This window comes from Cervus canadensis, chromosome 5 (assembly GCF_019320065.1).
Source record: "Cervus canadensis isolate Bull #8, Minnesota chromosome 5, ASM1932006v1, whole genome shotgun sequence".
NCBI classification, from domain to species: Eukaryota; Metazoa; Chordata; class Mammalia; order Artiodactyla; family Cervidae; genus Cervus; species Cervus canadensis.
In genome coordinates, this window is record NC_057390.1 from 81,452,530 (window position 1) to 81,470,251 (window position 17,722).

Sequence of the window (17,722 nt, forward strand, 5' to 3'; positions counted from 1 at the left end):
AATTTTTAAACACCTTAACCAGGAATGATTAAATTTGCCATAGCCAGAGTATGAACAGTTAACAAGAAAGATGAGAAAGGAGAGAGGCAGCAGGGTGGTGCTAATCATATATTGACAATTAAAGGATGAACCAAAGCATCATATACAGAAAAATTAAGTCCAAATTAACAAAAGGAGAATTCAGCTCTAATGAAAACCCACTGACCACTACCTCTAATAACACAACTTTCATGCAAAATGAGATATGAGGGTGTTGTCCAAACTTTGAAGAGCTCAGACCATTGCCTTGTTTTCTGTTTCATCACTCCCAAGATGAGGGTGATAATTCCATCAAAAGGTTGTTGAAAGAAAGAAGTGATGTCATGTATATACCCAATCTGCCTTAGAGCTTGGCACCTAGTAAGCATTTCATCATTTTTAAAGCTTTTCAAAGTTGAGTTCAATGGGTCCTTTAGAACTCTCTTTCTTATTGACCACGTGATTGGAGGAACAGAGCTATTTATTGAGTGTCCATTACACATTCATCACTCTACAAGGGACTTATCAAGTGGAGTGTGTGGGTGCAACCCATGTGATATTTGGTATTAAACAGTCAAAGAACATTGCCCCTCCGAGCCTCCAACCATTGCAGGATTTATTTCTAATAGTGTGACGCATGGGGTCTGCATTTCTACCTGAGAGCAGACCCTTGTTTTCAGCTCAGACGCCAATAAGGAAGTGAGTCTTGCTTCCGAAAGGCATTCACCACACCCCTCCCTCCTCCACCAAGCAGTGGAATTCGACGTTGAAAGAGGAGGTGGGAAGCTAAGAACAGAAAAGAAAGCCATGCCTGAATTCACAAGGAGAGGCAGCCAGTGTTGCTGGCAGAGCGCTGACGGAAGCTACCCTCCTCAGAGCTCCAGCAAAAGTGACTGCACAAAGAAAAATGGGCAAGTGCCCCCAGAGGTAGGTCAGACGTGGTCTCCTCTACAGGAAGATGCCGTGGAAGCCATCACCCCTCCGGTGATGGGCTGAGGGGGTGATCCTCCCAGACCACGTCCTGCTGGTTACCAGTCACTCCTGATAAGGAGGTTCTTGACCCTGCGTGCACCGCACATCTATCTGTGAAACACGCTCAGTTGTCCCCTGAAAAGTGAAAGTATTAGTCACTCAGTCATGTCCAACTCTTTGTGATCCCATGGATGGTAGCCCCCCAGGCTTCTCTGTCCATGGGATTCTCTAGGGAAGAGTATTGGAGTGGCTAGCCATTCCCTTCTCCAGGGAATCTTCCCAACCCGGAATTGAACCTTGCTTTCAGGCCTTGCAGGAAGATTCTTTACCATCTGAGCCACCAGGAAAGCCCCTTGGTTGCCCCCCTAGCTTGACCTAATTAGAACTCTCTGAAGATGGTGCCCCAGCAACTCACAAATAATAAGCATCATTATCCTACCTTTGAACCACCACTTCCAATTCTTCAGTATCCCTCCTGCCTCATTCTCCTACATCTGTTTTTGACCTTGAAGAGACCTCTAGGTCCTGGATTCCTCCATTTTCCCACACCCTCTGGGTCTCACTCCCTTTCTCTCCCAATCTGAAGTCTGGATTAGTTTGTGGTCTTCAGAGAAATAGAACCAATAGGAGATAGAGACAGGGATGATATAGACACAGAGACAGACAGAGACACACAGGGAGATTTATGATGAGATTAGCTCCCGTAGTTAAGGAAGCCAGGTCTCAAGGTCTAAAGAGCAGGCTGGACCCAGGGAAAACCAATGGTGCAGTTCTAGTCTAAGGCAGGAGAAGATTCACGTCTCAGCTCCAACAGTCGGGCAGGTGAAGTTCCCTCTCACTGAGAACTATTTTCGTTCTAGGATGGTCCTCAACTGATTGGACGAATCCCAGTGACATCGAGAGGGACAGTCTGCTTTACTCGGTCTACTGATTCAAAGGCCAACCTCATCCAGACACACCAACACAACTTCACAGACACACCCACATAAGCTCATGGACACACCCAGAATAATGCTTAACCAGACGCCAGGGAATCGTGTGCCCCAGCCAAGTTGACACAAGACAAACCATCACAGGTTGATGATCTGAACCACACTGATATTAACAGCTTCTGCTGTCCCTGCCAGCTGAGCGCCAACCCTTCTGCATGTCTATACCCAAAGGGCTCAGTGGTCCTGGGGGAAAGTGAATATTCTGGATTGGGAACAGCTACAAAGTCATCTCTTCAACCCAGCTGGATCCTATGCCCTCCTTTCAACCTCTTCACTTCTCCAGACACCTCCACCCCAAGTTCCTTCAATACACACATTTACCACTCCTCTCCAGCCCCCTACTAAACACTTCTCATGGCCCTACAACCTCAGGCCTCCCAAGCTGTAAACCCAAACATACCCATTCCCATTGCTACTTTATTTTTCCCAATTTTCCAAAGCTTTCTCCAGCTGCAGTTGATGTCCACTATTATCATTTCCTCTCTTCTATCCCCAATATCTATCCATCTATCTATAATCTCCCTGTCTCCCCCATTCTCTCTCTTTCCTACCTCCTTTTCCTCAGACTTCAAACATGTTCAATTCTCCCCCATCCAGTATTTGACAGAACAATGCCCCCACCCAAAGATGTCTAATTCCCAGAATCTGTGAATGCATTACCTTATACAGCAAAAGGGACTTTGCCAATTGATTAACTGAGTACCTTGAGCTGGAGAGATTTTCCTAGGTTCTCCAGGCAGACTCAATGTTATCACAAAGATCCTAATAAGAGGGAGGGAGGAGAGTCAGAGTCAGAGAAGACGTGACAGCAGCTGCAGAGGTCAGAGTGATGAAAAGAGGGGACCATGGACTAAGACATCCAGACAATCTCTAGAAGGTGCAGAAGGCAAGGGAATAGATCCATCCCTGAGCAGAAATGCAACCCTGCATTGATTTTAGGACTTCTCACCTCCAAAACTGTAAGAGGATGTATCTGTGTGTTTTAAGCCAATAAACTGGTAGTAATTTGTTACAGCAGCCTTAGGAAACTAATATACATCTTAAAGATGATCTCCCTTCATTCAGATCGCTCTTTAGCCCACCATCCAAAACTCACCTTTCTTTCTTATACGAACTTCTAAAATGAATTTCCTGACCTCCTCTCTTAATACTCCCTCAACCTTCCATTCACTCCTCAACCTACAGCTTCCTGTCCCATCCCTATCGATATGGATTTTATAATTTATTAGTTATCATAACTCATTGTCAAGTGCAATGGAAACCATCCAGTCATATCTTATTAAAGTCACTGCGTGAGTTTATTGAACGAGGAGAGGGGGAGGGGTTTGACTGCCACACAAATACTCACGTCCTGAAACCTACAGCTCCAGCCAGACCTCTCCCCATGGCTTCAAGCCATTATATTCACTGACAGGTACACGTTTCCATATAGGCTCCCGTTAGGAGCCTTAAATTCAAGTTGTTCAAAACAAAACTCATTTCCATTTCCATGGCCATCCACCGAGCAAAAAGCCTCTTAATAATCTTTCTCATTTTGAATTACACCGTAGAACAAGTCATCGATTATAAACCCAGGGTTCATCTTCAATTCAATCCAACCAATCTGACACGGAGACTATCTCCTGAATCCATACATTTTTCTTCATTCCCCACGGTTGCTATTTCATTCGAGGTCCCCATTATTTCCTGCCTGGAATTACCTCTTAATCTATCTACCTGCTTCTACCCATATTGATCTGCTATCCCCACTGCAACCAGAGTCATTCATCCAAAATGCAAATCTGACTGTTTACTCCTGGCGGACGACCTTTCAGGACTTCCTGGATGAGACAGAGCAAGCTGTGCGGCTCGCAGACCCCTCGATAAGTGCATGCCTATTTACCTCTCCAGGCCCATTTAACCTCAGCCTCTGTCTCAAGCATCATGCACCAGCCGCTACACAAACCCAGCTATTCATTTTGCTCTTGTTCGTTCAAAGCCTCCCAATCCCCTTCTCAGTTACTTGTCCTTCAAGATTCAGTTCAAGCATCACCTCCAAACGTAAACTTTTCTAGACTTTCTCCAGCTGAGCTAGGCTCCCCTCTTCCAGTCTCCCGGAATGTGCTTGCCAGCACTTGGCACAGCACCCAGGGCACGGTAGGCAGTTCTGTGATGTTTGTTGAGTGAATAAATGAATACGTAAACAGTCCATGATAGTTAAAGGATGCACCAATAGAGGGGAGAAGAAGAGGCTCTAGGAACATAGTGGCGGGCACCTCACCCCTCCTGGAGAGTCAAGGAAAACAACTTGGGAAATGGCCTGAGAAGGACAAGGACTGTGTGCTGGCCAGATTAACAGAGTCAGCTTCCCGGGCACGTCACCTGCATCACCGCACAGGGACCCACTTGCTCTAATCCTCTGCGGCTGCCATCTTGAAATTCTTCACCTTTGAACATGGGGACCAGCATTTTCCTTTTCACTGGACCTGCAACATAGCTACCTGGTTGCACAGGTAAGATGAGTGTGTACAAAGGCAGAGGGACAGGAGAGCTCTTCAAAGGGCTCACTGGGACCCCTGAAGGCAGCATGAGTCTGCCTGAGCTTCTCCAAGCCAGACACTCAGCCACAGGAAGAATGAATCTGTCCACCCCTCGCCCCCGCCCCACACACTGTGCCTCTTGATCTATTTATAAATGTTTAGAGTTTCGGAGGGAAACACAAATCCACATTTCCAGGCTTTTTTCTGCTCAAGACTTAAACATGCGTATCGTGGGGCAAATCAGATCCATATGCTTCAGATTCATTTACACTCTGTTCAGCAGAAGGGCCTCCTACTGCCTCCCCAGGAGGACAATCTTGAGTCCAAGAAGCCACTGATGCCCTCTCAAAGCTTCTGAGTTTAAAAAAAAAGGAAGGGATTTGAAAGACCTGAGTCTGACTAAAGAAAACTGGATTTAAACCTCAAAAGATTCAATTACATTTTGCAACTCTTCATCCCCCAGGTTAGCAAAGCTTAAATCCATCCCCTGGGTCACCCTAATATCCCCACGGCAGGCAGGGCCCCCAAGGAGGGATGTTTCCTCCCAGAGATGAGTCAGGGCCTTGACTATACATGAGGAACTGAGAACACAGAGGAAATCATATCGACAGTTGTTTGAGAAAAAAATAAGCCTCTTGCTCATACTGCTGTGTTTAGAATCACAAATCCATAGGACTGAGCAGGCTCATTGAAATCATCCACAGTAATAACTACCATCTGCGAAGCACTTTACACTTGATAAATCACTTTCACACTCATTTTCTTATCTAATCCCCATAGCAATTTTGTAAGGGCGAGATGGTTATCATCACCTTAGCTAGGGAAAAAATGAGGCTCAGAAAGGTTAGGCAGGTTTCCCAAGCTCACACAGCAAACAGCAGCAATGCCAGACCCAGACTTATGCTCTTGACACTCCCCCAACACCCCCAAGGCTTGTGTCCAACCCTACTCACCATTTCTCAGAATGAAACAAGGCCAGCCATGTCCAAGTCCTCCCACGGCATGCCAGGGTCCGCTTCATGCAGGGAGGGCACGACAAAGTCAGAACACCCACCTCCCCACCTGGTGCCTTTTCCGCTTCTCTCAGTGCCCCCATCTCTCTTTGTTGGAAGATGGGAGGTAAGAATTCTCCTTTCAAAGGAGCAGCTTTATTGTTTCTGACAGGGCAACAACCACCCCTTAGAAGTAGCCATAAGCAGAACAGCTCTATTTAACCAATGCTATCTTTCCAGTTCTTACAACAACCTGGTAACATAGATATTCTGTAACCTCTCTTCCTCTTGGAGGAAACTGAGAGTCAGAGAGAATAAGTAACAGCCTCTGTGCTGCCCAGGTGGTTCAGTGGTAAAGAACCCGCCTGCCGATGTAGGAGACTCAGGTTCAACCACTGGGTCAGGAAGATCCCCTGGAGAAGGAAATGGCAATCCATTCCAGTGTTCTTGCCTAGGAAATCCATGGATGGAGGAAAATGGCGGGCTACAGTCCATGGGGTGGCAAAGGGTTGAACATGACTTAGCGACTAAACAACGACAATGTAACATAAGTGTAAACAGCTAACAGTGCCAGGACTTCAACCAAGATTTCTGACACCAGGTCTAAACCACGATAGCATTTGGCTCCCATCCCATGAGGATAACCTGTGGCAGAAAATGGAGCCAATGGAGGGGAAAAGGGAGAGAGGACCAATACCTCTAAAGGACTGCGAATGGGACAAATTACTACATGGTTTGCCCATTTGGCGAGGATTATTAAAGCCTGTAGGAAAATCTTATGCACAAGGAGCAAGACAGACTGAGAGGAGCGACAGGCTGGCTTGGAGAAAACTGTGAGGAGCACATATGTATGTGCACACAAAAGACGCTCAGCTTAACCTCTTCCAAGTATATGCAAACTAAGCTATAAATTAGTACTAATCAGTACCCAGGAGGTGAATTAATTAAAAAGTTATAATTCACAAGAGGCCTACATTACTTCATAATGTATCACCAAAGCTTATGAATATGAGAATTAATTACTTGGCCCAGATGTTGAAGGAATGCTTAATTTCTTGATCTCTTGGTTTTTAGTATCCACTGATTTTATTCAGCATTGTAATGAAGCTAAGGATGATTATGTTTACTAAACCATTATTTGAACAGTCATCATTTTATTAATGAGTTAATACGCAGGGTCTTGCTATGCTGGTTGTAAATATCATTTCATTTAACCTTCACAACAACTACATAAGATGGACATAATTATCATCACTTTATATGTGCTAAAAAAGAAAAATGGGCTCTGTGACCTAAGAAGCCAAAGTCACACAAATTAAATAAAGAACTGCATACACAAACTTGTGTCTGTCCAATTTCACCTATGGCAATGACCTTTGTTTCAAATAAACCCCTTGACATTTCTGGTTTACACAACTTCAGATGCTAAGGATTTATTTCAATGGCTTTGGATGGTTTTCATTCAACGCTTAGGAGTTACATTTAAATCGAAATTTTTAGGCACATAAGTCCATTCATTTCCATGCTGTGTGTTCATTCCTAACTTGTTTCTCAGTTCCTCTTTAACCAAAACCAAACTCAAATGTTTCTGACTGGTAGGTAGTACAAATATGGAGCCAAATTCCAGTCATCATTGTGAGGACTTGGGGAGCAGAATGAATGTAAACAAGTTACATCGGCAAAGTGTCTAGGCCCCACTGCTAAGGGAGCCGTGGAGACACTGGAATTTTTAAAAAAATAATATGATTCCATGTGGTTTTGAGTTTTTAAGATGTTTTCAATTTTAATAGTAAGTTTGTATTTTCTACCATGAATATATTTTTCTTTTGTAATAGGAAAATGCATGTTAATTGTTGAAATTACAAAGGGCAATTTGACTGGATATAGAATTCTTGAGTCATAATCCTTACAAACTTTGTAGATGTTGTTCCATTGACTGCCTTTATCCAATGTTGTAGACAAATGTCCAAGGACTCTTTATTTCCACTGTACTTGTGTTTTTTTTGTCTGAAGTTTTCTAGGATTCTTTCATTGTTCGTGGAATTCGTCATTTTCACCAGGATTTGTCAAAATGTTTGTCAGATTTAATTAAATCTGGCTAAGTCTCCTGGATAAAGTTCACAACTTACTTTGTTTTCAGAAACTTTTTTTTCTGAGTTACTTTGAATACAGTTTCTGACTTATTCTTTAGGCCTAAGAGTTATTCTTTTTTCTAGTCTATGTTTATTTCTATCATCTTTTCTCTGATTTTTTTTTAATCTTTGTCATTTTTTCTTTATTTTCTGGAATCTGTTTTATCCCATCATGGTAATGCAATTTCAATCAAAATACAATAGAATGTCTTGGAAGACTTAATACCCTAGTGATTATCTATAGGAATAAAGCTATAAAACTAAATGGGACATTGTAAGAGAGGGAATGGAGAGCAGCAGAAATAAAAGGAGGGGAATCTGTGCAATAAAGATATTAAATTGAAATTTGAAGCTAAAATAATAAAGACAATGAACCATAGCCTCTTGTCAATATAAAGGCAGGCAAATCAATGGAACTGGATCATTTTGTTTATTCTCAATAAAGTGTTTCAACTGGGAGGAGAAAGGATTTCACTTGGCAAAAGCAATGAAAATCCTACCTCACTTACTTAGGGAAAAGGTACCACACTAGAACCCTGACTTATATTTTATAGCCTGTGACATGTATATGCTCAGTCACGTCTAACTCTTTGCAACCCCATGGACTGTAGCCCACTAGGCTGCTCTGTCCATGGGATTTTTCAGGCAATAAATACGGGAGTGGGTTCATTTCATAAATTAAAGATTTCATTTTTTTAATACATAAAGAATACTTAGATAAGATTGATGAATATTTACATAATCTTTATATATAGGAAAAAGTTTGAAGTATATCAACAAAGACAAAAGCCATAAAGCAAAATCTAACAAATTTAGAAGAAAAAAAAATTGAAGGTAATGGGAAAAGATACAAATGGGAAATTTTTTAAAAGGAAAGAAAAAAGGAAGAGAGAGAGGGGACAGAAGGAAATATAATTGATCAGGAACCCACAAAGCCTTCCTTGAATAAGACTTCCCCTGCTGCCATGTCCTCAGCCTGCCTTTTGTCTGTGGAAAAAACTTCAGTCAATGAAGAAATTTAATCAAAGAAGTGAGAAAATGAAGAAAGAAAAGAAACAGTCAAGCAAGACAAAATATTAATAGTTTAGCCATTAAGCAAAGTCTAGGACATTTAGGACAACAGACTGGTTCCAAATAGGAAAAGGAGTACATCAAGGCTGTATATTGTCACCCTGTTTATGTAACTTATATGCAGAGTACATCATGAGAAACGCTGGGCTGGAAGAAGCACAAGCTGGAGTCAAGATTGCCAGGAGAAATATCAATAACCTCAGATATGCAGATGACACCACCCTTATGGCAGAAAGTGAAGAGGAACTAAAAAGCCTCTTGATGAAAGTGAAAGAGGAGAGTGAAAAAGTTGGCTTAAAGCTCAACATTCAGAAAACTAAGATCATGGAATCTGGCCCCATCACTTTATGGGAAATAGATGGGGAGACAGTGGAAACAGTGTCAGACTTTATTTTGGGGGGCTCCAAAATCACTGCAGATGGTGATTGCAGCCATAAAATTAAAAGACGCTTACTCCTTGGAAGAAAAACTATGACAAAGCTAGACAGCATATTAAAAAGCAGAGACATTACTTTGCCAACAAAGGTCAGTCTAGTCAAGGCTATGGTTTTTCTAGTGGTCATGTATGGATGTGAGAGTTGGACTGTGAGGACAGCTGAGTGCCAAAAAATTGATGCTTTTGAACTACGGTGTTGGAGAAGACTCTTGAGAGTCCCTTGGACTGCAAGGAGATCCAACCAGTCCGTCCTAAAGGAGATCAGTCCTGGGTGTTCATTGGAAGGACTGATGCTGAAGCTGAAACTCCAATACTTTGGCCACCTCATGTGAAGAGTTGACTCATTGGAAAAGACCCTGATGCTGGGAGGGGTTGGGGGCATGAGGAGAAGGGGACAACAGAGGATGAGATGGCTGGATGGCATCACCGACTCGATGGGCATGAGTCTGAGTAAACTCCGGGAGTTGATGGACAGGGAGGCCTGGCGTGCTGCAATTCATGGGGTCACAAAGAGTCGGACACGACTGAGCAACTGAACTGAACTGAACTGAGGACATTTAGTTCCTCCTCAAGGTCTGTAGATAATATTCTGAGCCATGATCTCTGAGTTATTTTGCAGATATTGAAAACCCCACCATGTGGAAGAAGTGAACAGTATGCTGCCCAGATCAGTTGGAACCAGAAGGTTGACAATGTTGACTCCTGCTTACCTAACTGCCAAGGGATCAGAAGAATGTCCAAGAGCTGATCACATACCCCACCCACCCCCTCCCTCACCCTGTCTTTATAAACCTGTCCCTGAAAGCCTTTGAGGAGTTCAGGTCTTTTAAGCACCAGCTGCCCTGGACTCCTTGTTTGGCATTTGTTTGGTCTTTTAAGCACCAGCTGCCCTGGACTCCTTGCTTGGCACTCCGTGCAGCAATTTACACTGCATCTTATTTCACCACAACCCAGTGTCAATAAATTGGCTTTACTGTGCATGGGCAAGCAGACCCAAGTTTGATTCACTAGAAGGAAGGAAGGAAGGAGGGAGGGAGGAAGCAATAAAAAGTAAAAGAAATACATATGGCCCAAAACTTAAAACAAGTAACCTCACTGTAATCAAAGCATTATAAATGGAAGGTAACTCTTACTTGACCAACAAAGGTCCATCTAGTCAAAGCTGTGGTTTTTCCAGTAGTCATGTATGGATGTGAGAGTTGGACTATAAAGAAAGCTGAGAGCTGAAGAACTGATGTTTTTGAACTGTGGTGTTGGAGAAGACTCTTGAGAGTCCCTTGGACTGCAAGAAGATCAAACCTGTCAATCCTAAAGGAAATCACTTCTGAATATTCATTGGAAGGACTGATGTTGAAGCTGAAACTTAAATACTTTAGCCACCTAATGTGAAGAACTAACTCATTGGAAGAGAACCTGATGCTGGGTAAGATTGAAGGAGGTAAAAGGGGATGACAGAGGATGAGATGGTTGGATGGCATCACCGACTCAATGGACATGAGTTTGAGTAAACTCCGGGTGTTGGAGATGGACAGGGAGGCCTGGAGTGCTGCAGTCCTTGGGGTCGCAAAGAGTTGGACACGACTGAGCGACTGAAATAACTGAACTCTTAACATGTTCTCAACTTTTATTTCTTACTTCAGTGGCTCTATTTTTATGCATTGTGAGATGCAAAAGGATTTGACTGAAAAGCCTTGTAAGACCTGAAGTTGGCAGAACTCACTGGAACTTGGTTCAGGAGAAGGCAAATATGAAGTAGAATAACATAATTGTACCTGAAATTAAAAAAACATAACAGGTAGGACTAAGCTCAGATGACAGAAAACTCACCATGGCTAATGTCATCCAAGAAGACATTCCAGAGCCTGGAATCTTGAACTTGACCTCAAAGAAAAAAAAAGAACAATGATCTTGTGCGTGTGTGCTAAGTTGCTTCAGTCATGTCCAACTCTTTGCAATGCTATATACTGTAGCCCGCCAGGCTCCTCTGTCCATGGCATGCTCCAGGCAAGAATACTGGAGTGAGTTGCCATGTTCTTCTCCAGGGGATCTTCCTGACCCAAGGATCAAATCCTCACGGGGTATTCCAAACTTAGCAACATGCGTGAGGTGACCAAGATGACTGTGAGTTCGCAAGTGATAACTGAGCAATAAGAAATTTATTAAATCTAGTTTGCAAGAAAGTGTGCTTATGCACCATGCTTTATAATCTAAAAACATAATTCAATATATTATTTTCACATAATCTTCCTGTAACCCTTAGTATTAGGCAATGCAGAGGTCATACCCCTCATTTTAAGAAGAAGAAATAGAGGCCTAGAGAGATGGGATGATGCACCTGCAGTTGAACTACGAGACCTTCCTGAAGGAAGTACTTTAGCCCCATTTCATAGGGGAACCCTGCCTTCTTTCCTGACCACCCCTGTTGCCATGTGGAATAAAAATTACCAGCTTCACACTTCCACAGTACAGCTGCACCCGCTTCAAACAGTGGAAGCTCATCCAAATTTCAAATGGTCGTGCTAAGGAACACCAACTGCTGTTGCATGTAAAATGTCCTTGAAGAATCCAGATGCTCTTACCACCAAGAGAACCCTTTTGCTGTATCTGTGAGGCCTTTCTGGAAAAAGTAGGGAAACACTGTAGTGAAACTATAAAAGTTCTTGCCACTGTAGCCTAAGAGCTATAAACAGATAAATCAGAAAATACTTCTTGGGTTTCCCTGATGGCTCAAGATTAAGAAATTCGCCTGCTGATGCAAGAGACACAGCCGCAATATCTGATTTAGGAAGATCCCACATGCCACAGAGCAACCAAGCCCATGCCCTGCAACTATTGAACCTGTGCTCTAGAGCCCATGAGCAACAACAACTGAAGCCCAAGAGACCTAGAGCCACGCTCCACAACCAGAGAAGCCACCAAAACGAGAGACCCCATGCACAGCAACAAAGACCCAGAACAGCCAAAAATAAATAAATACCATTGTAAAAAAATTTAAAAAGCACTTCTTGGGACATGCTGCCAACCACACAGAACTTACTGTACAACACTCCTTACATTGAACCTCAGTTTCTCCAGCTACAAAACTACCAGTGAGATGCTCCCTAAGTTCCCTTTCACCTCTGCCTCTTATGGGTACCCCTGTTTGACAAGGAAGTAGGCATACACAGAGAAGATTAAATAGGGCAAGAGGACTGGAAACCATGTGATGACAAGGCGTGACCAAAAGAAGCAAGGACTAGTGATGGGGAGACACTGGGGGACCAGAGTGAGGTCTGTAGGCCTGGCTTAGGAAAGACAGACTCAATTCACCCCCACGAGGCCACACAGAGGGAAACAGACTGATGGGTAAAAGCCCAGGGAGTCAAAACTTGGTCTAAAAGTAAATAGACCCATCAGAAGATGAAACAAGCAGCTTCTGGGGAAGGGAAAGAGAAAGGAGAAAGGAAAACAGTTATTGCCCTCCTGTCTCAACTTTGACATGCATGACCTCTGACCTCAATAACAATCTTGATACCTGGGCATTATCAACTCTATTTTCCAGGTTAGGAAACTACTGCTCAGAAAGAAACCACGTGATCGACATCAGGGTCATGAGTAACTGAATGCCCCATCAGAAGGATGTTGAAATGGAGGATGAAATATTAACTCAAATGTATTTAGGCAGCACATGTAGAAGACTGGAGGAAACTCCCCTCCAGCCTCAGAATCCCAAAATTCTACTGTCCCTGGTGACTCAGTGGTAAAGAATCCACCTACAATATAGGAGACACAGGTTCAAGCCCTGGTTCGGAAAGAGCCCCTGGAGAAAAACACAGCAACCCATTCCAGGATTTTTGCCTGGGAAATCCCATGGACAGAGGAGCCTGGCGGGCTACAATCCAAGGGGTTGCAAAGAGTTGGACAGGACTTAGAGACTGAATAAGAACAACAAAAACTTCCTAATCACGAGAAGGATCATGTACCTCAAAATACTGAATGGGAAGAAAAAGACCCATTGCTTCCCGGCAGCCACCACCAAGATAACCCACCACCGTCATCGCCATCACTACCACCATCACTAACACCACCATCAGCAGCACCGTTATCATAGCAGCATCTGTCGTGTGTCAGGTACTAGTATAAGCTATAATTAGAGATGTTGATTACCATCAAATACAATGTCAAAGTAAGTTTCTTTGTCATCATTTCACAGATGAGAAACTGAGCCTCAAAGAGGTAAATTATTACCATTGAGCAAGTAAATGGCAGAACTTGGGCTCAGGACCAGTTCTGTTTGATTCCAAAGCTGGTACTGTCTTCAGAATACCTATCCACTCTCTCCCTAACGCCCCCAACATGCCACCATACCAGCCGTGCACCTGAGCATAGAATATACCACACTAGGAAGTAGAGGATCAGGTGTTAGAATAGTTTCTATTTCCATGGTTTGTGGGGTTTTTTTGTTGTTTTTTTTTTTTTTTTAAAAAAAAAAAGCTCTCTTGTATGTAGCTCTCACAACAAGTCTTAGTTCACTAGCTACCACTCTTCTTGAGTAACATGAACTTGATGGTATATTAAGAATGAGCCTGGCTTCTCAGCTCTCTGTGGCTCTGAAAAGAAAGCTCCAGGAGACTGGCCAGATCAGTAGGAAGTTCTACCTGCAGAACCTCAAAGAGACAAGATGCTACCTTTCAGAGCACTTTGTTGTTGTTTAGTTGATAGGTAGTATCCAGCTCTTATGCAACCCCATGGACCACCAGACTCCTCTGTCCATGGGATTTTCTAGGCAAGAATACTGGAGTGGGTTCCCATTTCTTTCTCCAGGGGATCTTTCCAACCCGAAATACAACCCACACCTCCTGAATTGTCACGCAGGTTCTTTAGCACTGAGCCACCAGGGAAGCTATGCAGATCATAGCGCACTGGAAAGATTCACCTCCCAGAGCCATCCTCCCCCCTGGGGGTGCAGACTTGGCTTGCCTTCCTCACAAGGTGCGAAGGCCATCAGCAACTTTCCCCACACTCAGCACTTTTTCCAACCCCCTGGCTCTTTCAGCTGAGGCTGCAATGTTAAACAAGTAGTTTTGTAAATTAATTCTTTGAAGATTCACTCTTGTCAGCTAACTTTTCTCACTGCAATAAACCAAGGAAGTCACTTCCTTGCAACCGAATTTTCCACTTTCATGTACTCCCAAGCCTTTTTAATTTAAGACAGTGTTCCAAAATCTCTATTCAGCAAAACTCACTGGGAATCTCAAAAATGTTCACTTAAAATTAATGGGGAAAGTGATGAACCCATCTTGGCCTTGGATTTTAAAAACTGGGTATATCATCGGAAGAGCTTCCCTAGTGGCCCAGACAGTAAAGAATCTGCCTGCAATGCAGGAGAGACTTGGGTTCGATCCCTGGGTGGGGAAGATCCCCTGAAGAAGGGAATGGCAATCCACTCCAGTGTTCTTGCCTGGAGAATTCCATGGACAGAGGAGCCTGGCGGGCTACAGTTCATGGGCTCGTAAAGAGTCAGACACAACTGAGCATGACTTAAAATAGTCCCGGTTTTCCAGTTTTGTTTTCCTCTCCAGGCTCAGTTCAGCAGTGATGTATGCCTTGAACAGATTGGCCAAGCTACAGGTGAGAACTTAGAAAAATGAGCCACTGTCCCTGCCCTCCATGAGGTCACAGCTGAACAGCAGAAGGACACAGCATCCACCATGGGGCAGGCAGTCTTCAAAGGTGCAGGGGTGTCCTGGGGGCTGCTCTGGGCTAGAAGGCCTGATCCTGGCTTGGGTTCTGACTGCACCCCTCATTTACTCCATAAATTTGGGTGCATCTCATCCCCTCCTGAATTTCAACTTACTCATCTTCTAAGAGAAATAAGGTAGACCCAGATGATACCTAGGATTCCTTCTCTCACCAGCTTTCTAAGAGTTAGGAAGAAGAAAATGTTCCAGGAGGAAAACACAGGTTCTAGCAGAAATGAAGAGAGGGCTTGTCTTCAGGTTGATCAGGGAAAGTGCTGGGAAGGTGGCCATGCTGGGCTTTGAGAAACACCTAGAACATTGATGGATCTGGAAAATAAAGTACTGAGAGACATTCTTGTCAAAGGAAACAGATGACAGCCCAGAAGCTGGGAGAGGAAGGGAGACCAGAAAGGTAAGCAGAGGGGAGACAGAAGGAAGAACAGGAGGAGCGCCACCTGATGAATAAGAATAATAGGATCTGCATAGCGCTTTATAGCTCACAGAGCAATTCCATATACATGGGCTCATTTAACTCTCGTAACAAAACTGGGAGGCAGGAATTGGCACTTTACCCCTTCTTATGGTCTCAGAGGGGCTTCCCTGGTGACTCAGACGGTAAAGAATCCACCTGCAATACAGAAGACCCAGGTTCGATCCCTGGGTTGGGAGGATCCCCTAGAGGAGGGCATGCCAACCCACTCCAGTGTTCTTGCCTGGAGAATTCCATGGACAGAGGAGCCTGGCGGGCTACAGTCCATGAGGTCGCAAAAAGACACAACTGAGCGACTAACACATACACACGCACATGGACTCAGAGTGGCTCATACATCTGGTAAGTGGTGGAGCCAGGACTCACACTGAGGTCTGACTGATTGCAAGCCCCACATCTCACACAACCACGACCACAAGCTCAGCAGGCTGCCCCCACACAAGAGTGTCCAAAGAAGGTCCGCACACGAGTCCCTGGCTGTGCTAAGGGGCAAAGTGATCTCCATGGGAGATGAAGGAGAACCACGCTGTGCTCTGATTAGCCCAGGACCACGGCTTTCAGCGCCAGGTCCCACACATCATAAATCGCCCCATTGGAACACTGCAGAGAATGGGTAGTATTCCTAAAGCCAAGCAATGTTAGCCACAATGGAGGAATCCTGGCACATTTGAGTGAAGAAGACATGGTGGGTACACAGTATGCTAGAATTATCTGAAGGGCTATTATATCAGCCAGAGTCCCAACTGGAAACAGATGGCTTAATCCAATTGAGGTCATTCAAGGAAGATTTGTCTATGAACGGACTGTTTGCAGTGGAATAGGTGTGAAATAAAGTGAAAGTTGCTCAGTTGCATCTGACTCTTTGCGACCCCATGGACTACACAGTCCATGGAATTCTCCGGGCCAGAATACTGGAGTGGATAGTCTTCCCCTTCTCCAGGGGATCTTACCAACCTAGGGATCAAACCCAGGTCTCCCGCATTGCAGGCGGATTCTTTACCAGCTATGCCACAAGGAAAGCCCAAGAAAACTGGAGTGGGAAGCCTATCCCTTCTCCAGCGGATCTTCCCAACTCAGTAATCGAACCAGGGTCTCCTGCATTGCAGGCAGATTCTTTCCAACTGAGCTATCAGGGAAGCCGGGAATATGTGTAGAGGAACCAAATGAATAAGGCTAGGATAAGAGATGCTGTTAACCCTGAGACATAGAGTACATAAAGAGGAAGTTTTTCCTAAAACCTGAAGAAAATCATGTAGAGAGCAAGTCTCCTTGGGAAAAAAAAAAAAAAACAGTATCAATAGGAACAAAGCCAATTAGAAGGAATCCCCCAGGCAGCACCTGAGTAATCCACACGTTCCAGCTTCCTCTCCTCTCTCCTTTCAGCCTCCTGCCAGGACACTCCTATGGCCAAATCCAGCCAGAAGTCAGGGCACACAGGACCCCGTGGATGGAGCCCAGTGAATTCCACACAGGTCAGCCTCGCAGGGCAGAGGGCAGAGTGACAGTGAGGAGGAGGTCTGGAGAGGCAGAGGGATGTTATCAGCCATGGCTGTTCTTATAGAAGAACTAGACTTGGGGATGAGACCATAAGGGGGATGGGGAGGTGAAGAAGGAAGTGGGTCCAAGGAGACCTTATTTAGAAACGAATTTTAGCTAAATTTTACGACAGAAAGGAAGAAATCAATAGTCAGAGAAGGAGGGATAAATTAGGAGGTTGGGATTAACAGATACACACTATTATGTATAAAAGAGATAACCAACAAGGACCTTCTACATAGCACAGGGAGCTATACTCAGTATTTTGTGAAAGTGAAAGTCACTCAGTTGAGTCCAACTCTTTGCAACCCCAAGTTCTATACAGCCCATGGCATTCTCCAGACCAGAATACTAGAGATTACAGAATACTTTCCCTTCTCCAGGGGATCTTCCCAACCCAGGGATCAAACCCAGGTCTTCCGCATTGCAGGCGGATTCTTTACCAGCTGTGCCACAAGGGAAGCCCAAGAATACTGGAGTGGGTAGCCTATCCCTTCTCCAGCGGATCTCCCTGACCCAGGAATCAAACCGGAGTCTCCTGCATTGCAGGCAGATTCTTTACCAACTGAGTTATCAGAAAAGCCCTTTTTATAATAACCTGTACAGGAAAAGAACCTGTAAAAGAATAGCCATATATGTGATATACATTAATATGTATCAGTTATAAATGTATGTCAGTTATATATATATATCAATGTCAGTTACATATATAACTAACGTGACACTGTAAATCAAGTGTTCAATTTTTTAAAAAGTCTCCCCCTCCAAAAAAACTAGGAAGACTACTAGTTCATACTGAGCTTCCCATCGTCAAAATTCAAGTCAAGGTTAGAAGACCAGAGAC